We start from the raw sequence: 6214 nt of genomic DNA, 5'->3' as shown, positions 1-6214 counted from the left end.
CTGGTTGTTCAGCCTAGTTGTTTGTTGTTTGCTAGGATACATCTATCTATCTATATTATAAAGAACATAAATAATTGAAACACTTTTTACCAAATAAAATCTATCCACCCACCTCACAACATATATATATATATAAGCGTAAAGATAATTGACGAAACCCTGGTGCAGCGAAAAGGCCGCCCACCCCCGTTGAATCGCAAGGCGCACCCCCCTACGACATTTTCTTTTTCACCGCAGGGTGATGTACCCACCCTGCGTACTCGCGATGGTATTGGTCCTCGAGCTGCCATATCACCGCGCCTGCCCTTCCCGTCAATCACGCCGCCTCCCCCTGACTCCCTCGCGACGCGCCTCCCCCTGACTCCGCCTCCTCCCTCGCGATGTCGCCTCCCCCGACGCCGCCTCCTCACTCGCCAACGCTCGCCTCGCGCCCTCCCCTCCATCCCCACGCCGCGGGCGGAGCGGACGCAAGCGGAGCGCGGGCGAGCGCGCGGCGGCACGGAGCCGTGGCAACGGCAGCCACTCCACGATGCAGCGCCGCCAGCCACTCCACCTCCCGAGCCCCCAGACCCCAGCGCGGCAGCTGCGGCTGCGGCTGCGGCAAGATGGCGGTGGGGAAGAACAAGCGGATCAGCAAGGGGAAAAAGGACGGCAATTAGAAGACGATCCCATCCCAATCCCGTCCTCCTCCCCGTCCGCAGGCCACAGCGTCGCCCCCTCCACTCCATCGCCCTCCTCCCTTCCGCAGGCCGCAGCGCTGCCGGGGTGTAATCAGGCGTGACCCGTCCTCCCCCTCCCGCACCCCCGCCGGCCTCCAGCGCACGGCGGCTCTAGAGATGGAGGCGGCGTCGGGCGCGCAACCTCCCTGACCCGGCTTCCTTCGCCGCCGTAGCGGAGCCGCTCCGCCTCGCCCAGCCGTCGACGCGTGCATCGCCATCTTCTTCGACTTGGCCGCGGGCACATCCCCCCACGGTCCCCTCGCGCCGCCGGCGAGCACGGGAGGGAGATCTGCTTCCCGTGATCATGGCGGCTTCGGAGCAGGGGGCGAATGCTGTGAAGGAGGAGGAGCAGGTGGTGAGCCCGTGGGAGGTGTCGGCGCTCGGCGGGAAAGGGCGGCATCGACTACGACAAGCTCGTGGACCAGTTCGGGTGCCAGCGCCGCAACGCCGCGCTCGTCCACCGCGTCGCGCGCCTCACAGCCGCCCACCGCACGTCTTCGTCCGCCGGGACCTCTTCTTCGCCCACTGGTACTGACACGCCAGCAAAATACATTTTTTTTCAATTTTTCTTTTCGGCGAGGAAGAGGTGCTGACGAATTTCTGCGTGCTGTTAGGGATTTTAGGGGGAGAAGTTCTACCTGTACACGGGGAGGGGGCCCTCGTCCGAGGCGCTGCACCTTGGTCACCTCATCCCCTTCATGTTCACCAAGTAAGCGTTGCTCCCAGTCCCAAACTTTGGCCGCAAGCTCCTCTATTCTGTTCTTGATTCATTGATGTGTTGCGTACTTTGGCAGTGCTGTGTCAGCAAGGGAATAAAGTGTGACGTTTCTTAACAGTGGTGGAGGACAACAAAAAATTTAGGTGTGGCGGTGCATTTCTAGACTACATTCATATATTGTACGGAAATAAAAGTTCACAACAAGACCATCGTTTAGAAGTACCTTAAATAAAGAAAAACATGTAGATTACACATCAAATCAACAACGGGACCAAAATAAGCTGTTAAATAAAGAGAAAACATAAATTAGTAGTGAAACATTAGAGTTAAAATATTAAATGTAATACGAGATATACAATTAGAGTTTGCTCTCTACTTGAGTCCACACCACCACCGGCTTGACCTTCAACATCTTCAACTGACATTGGTACTGCTACAGCATCAGTGCTCTCTACTTGAGTTTGCAGCACCACCTCCTCCCTCTCCAATGCCTCAAGACCAACTCCACTTCCATGAGTACTTGCAGTGTTGCTAGATCTTTGGGTAAAATAGCTCTTCAAATTTGCAAACAAAAGATTGCATTGAAGTAAATTAGCACCTTTACCTCAAGTTCTACATCTATTTGAATTTGAGACTTTGAATACTTCTATTAATCTATTTGGTACTTCTTCCATATCCTATTGTTTTTCTTTTTCCCTTTCTGTTGCTGCCGCTGCCGGAGTCCATTGAGGAACAGAGGCTCCCAAGATTCTCCAGCAAGGCAAACAGTGAGCAAGCAGCCCCAAAGGTCCAATCTTCGCAAGGTTAGGACGGAGCTCCGCCACAAATTCCGGAGGAAAATCAGCAAGCTCCGTAGCTGCAGAGCCAAGAAACCAGCAAGCAAGAGGCAACCTGTCTACCCCCGGCACCTCAAAAGTCAATCAGAGCCTCCACGCCCAACCAGCTCAGCTTCTTCTGCGAGCTGACCAACCGGGCGCCCCTAGCAAGAACCCCAAGCCTTGTTCAGATCGAACCCCGCCACCAAGAACCGCACGCACGGGGAAGCCGAGGTGCGCGTGGAGATGCGACCGGATCGCTTGACCCGGGTCTCTGCCTGGACGGAGTCACGGAGGCGAGCTGCGTGCGGAGTGCGCCGGGTCGACGAGGGGCCGGCCGGCAGCGGGCGCACCGGCGCAGCCTGCGCGCGGCCGCGCGGGGTCGCCGAGGCCCGAGGCGGCGAGGTCGACGAGGGGGCGCCGGCCGCCGGGGCGAGGTCAACGAGAGGGCGCCGGGGGCCGGGGCGGAGTGGCGGAGGCGGACGACGGGCGCGGGCGTGCGGCTAGGGTTCGGAGCCTCGGAGGGGAGTGCGCACCGCGGCACCGGCGCAGCCTGCGCGCGGGGTCGCCGAGTCCCGAGGTGGCGAGGTCGACGAGGGGGCGCCGGCTGCCGGGGCGACGTCGATGAGAGGGCGCCGGGGGCCGGGGCGGAGACGCGGAGACGCGGAGTGGCGGAGGCGGACGACGGGCACGGGCGTGCGGCCAGGCTTCGGAGGGGACAGGGAGCTCGGGGAGTCGGACGCCAGCCGCTCGCTTTTGCCTCTCGGATACATGGGCTGGGCCAGTAAATGCGGGGGTATGAAAAATTTGTTTGGGCTTTAGGTATGGCGCGCGCCATACCAGGCCATAACAGGCCCTCCGCCCCTGTTTCTTAACTAGAAAATACCATTTTAGATCCATTAATGACGCACGAAAACTTTTCCTGAATAGCAAATAGACAAATATAGCAAAAACGAGCGTGCATTATCTTTGTAATTGGGAAAAATATGAGCTATTCTGGAATTTGAGGCGTTCCGTGTGGTACTTACCTGATAAATCAACTGTTGGACAGGATTGGAGCGCAGATGTGTGGCAAAGTTTGTATATGAAAGATGTCCAGGAATAAATGATTTTAACATATTCCTCAAGGAAATGAAATTGCGGGTTTTCAAATAGTCTTTACAATCTCAAGTGGATTTGTTTGGCCTTGTATTCCAAAGCAACAGTCACACTTATTCCTGCACTCCATAATGTTGTGATCCTAGATGTACGCACTACACTGTTCTTTGATAAAACTACATCAGTCCGAGTTCTGATTTTGTAGGTAACCGTGGGTGCTGTTGATTAACCATCATGATCTTTCTCTCAGATATCTGCAGAAGGTTTTCAAGGTGCCCTTATTAGTTATATAGCTAACTGATGATGAGAAGTTCTATTGGAAGAGCTTGACTGTTGAGGAAAGTAAAAGGCTTGCTCGTGAACATGTGGCATTATAACATGCGGTTTTGATGTTGACAGAACTTTCATTTTCACGGATTCCGGTTATGTCGGAGGGTAAGATTACTCTTCTTGAGGCTAACTAATAATATTTAAAGGTTTGACTGATTTTTTGTTCATTATGTCACTATTTTTTGTTTCATTATGTCACTATAAACGACAAGTGAAAGAGCATGCTGTTGGCTTTATATTGGTTTAATCTATGGGAAAGTAATAAGTAATACCCTCTGTACTCTTCTTGCAGCGCCTTTTATGAAAATATGGCTAAAGTTGCCAGATGTGTGACATACAATAAGGTTAAGCTATTCAATCAAGAACAATATTTTTAAACTTCCAGAGCTTGATTACTTACCTTCACACATTATCCTTAACTTATGCTTGAACAACAGGCTGTAGGAATATTTGGATTCTCACCTGAGGATCACATAGGAAAGTGTAGCTTTCCTCCAGTGCAAGCAGTTCCATCCTTTCCTTCTTCATTTCCCCATTTCTTTGCTGGCAAGGACCAACTGCGCTGCCTTATCCCATGTGCCATTGACCAGGTACAAACATATCTTTACATGACGATTGTGACTAACAAATTGGCTTGGTATCGACTTGCTTGCATACTTGTAATATGTCTGGCAGCACAAAATTCAGAATTAGTGCCATTAAGTCTTTGACTCTTTTTAAAGAACTAGATTTCAGTGGAGCCCCACTGATATATGTTTAGTATTAATATCTTTTGATAATTTGAACTGGTCCTTGTTGAATTCTTGGTTATTTCCAGCACTAAATTTGAATTGTCTCTCCAACATATGCAAATTATGGGTGAATCTTCAGAAATTATGAAATTGCATCAAATTATTTTGATTCAAAGTTATCAATATATCAGTACATGTTTATGTTTTTGTTCTGAAAGTTTGACTCAATTTGTGTTTTTTTTCACAGGATCCTTATTTTAGGATGACTCGTGATGTTGCTTCAGAATTGGTTATCAGAAACCATCACTAATTGAATCAAGATTTTTCCCTGCTCTTCAGGTTTACTGTATTTGGCATTAATAAACTAAGCTAGGGATTTTGTTTACCTTTTTACTACGAACAAATTGTCGTAATTATATTTTTTTATGTTTATGTGGCTTGTTCTGTTTTCTTTATTTCTTTTAGGGGGAGAACACAAAAATGTCGGCTACTGACGCAAATTCTGCGATATATGTTACAGATAGTGCTAAAGAAATAAAGACAAAAGTTGATTCTGAACTTTTTATTTTTAGCTGGAAAAAATATTACCAAGCAATTACTTGTTTTAGTAATTTGATTCAATGAAGTAAACATGTGATATTTTTTCTTCTGCAGCTATTTGCGGAGGGTTTATCTAACATTTTAAATGCCCAAAGAGTGGACTTTACAACCCACTTGTCAATATCGTAAAGGAAGACATGTATTGGTGTTTTACCAAATGCTAAAAAAGAGGCTTCTTCCAGTTATTTCCATTTTATTCTCGACCAAGAACTGCCATCAGGTTCAACCTTTTACTGGTTTTGTTTTGTATGCTTCATTGCTCATGTTTTATTAAGATATATCATAATTCCTCATCGGTGTTGTGCAAATTCAGAAAGTCAAACACTTCCTGGATAGCAATGGATTTTGTGTTGAGTGAATCGTCATGGCCCGGCAGCAACTTCCATGCCACATTGACCTCCTGGTCTAGCTTTTCCTGTCCCTATCCGCTTATGGTCAGCTCACAACACCCCTGCTCCTCTTCCTTTTTATTCTTTATGAACAGTACAGGAAGAGGGAAGTTTGGGAAACATCAAAAGAAATGAGCACTTGCAGAGGAGCAAGTATGGCAGATGTTGATATACATCGCAGACAGTGTTTCACTCTCCTTTTTGGTTCTTGACAATTATGTTTTACTGTTTAGTTTTATTTTGCCTTCATCATTAATCCTACATTTGGTTACTGCTCTGTGTGAAGCCTGAACTTTGCTATCAATTGACTGAGTATTGTATACCTGACCTATCTTTCTTTTATGAAGTTATATGCACTCCTTTATTTGCCCGTTTGTTCAATCCTAGCACCGGCAGTTTGTTTTTAGAGTTATACTTCTTTAATTTGTAGAGTGAACGGCTGAGGCAAATCAATATCGAAGAAAGTTCAAGCAGAGAAATTAACAAAAGGAACTCCGAAATAATTGCAGTCTATATATTCTAATTCTATTCTTCCTATTTAGAATTAAATGTATCACACGAGTATCTTTATGAGACATTGCTATGTAATATTGCTGAACTGTAGAACCTATGTAAAGTTATATGTCATTCTCTTCTGTCCTTGCTACTTCTAAACTTTTTTTGAATTGATGTCAATACTGATCTATCCTGGAGGTATGTTGTGGCACGACAATTATTTTTTTTGAAAGTTTGAATCTTTTCAGAAGTATATGTAATTTGTTCACCCCCATAGTGTCCCCATGTTAGGGCAACAATGTGCCACCTAGCTGATTTG

The 6214-nt window shown here is 47.6% G+C and overlaps 1 pseudogene; it reads left to right on the top strand.

Annotated features, from left to right (window-relative positions):
* The first annotated feature begins 529 nt into the window (after positions 1-529).
* On the top strand, positions 530-5766 carry LOC120653839 (annotated as a pseudogene).
* Positions 5767-6214: the final 448 nt, after the last annotated feature.

Source organism: Panicum virgatum, chromosome 1K (genome assembly GCF_016808335.1).
Source record: "Panicum virgatum strain AP13 chromosome 1K, P.virgatum_v5, whole genome shotgun sequence".
NCBI lineage: Eukaryota > Viridiplantae > Streptophyta > Magnoliopsida > Poales > Poaceae > Panicum > Panicum virgatum.
Note: the sequence above shows the minus strand (reverse complement) of the source record. Positions and strands in the feature narration are given on the sequence as shown.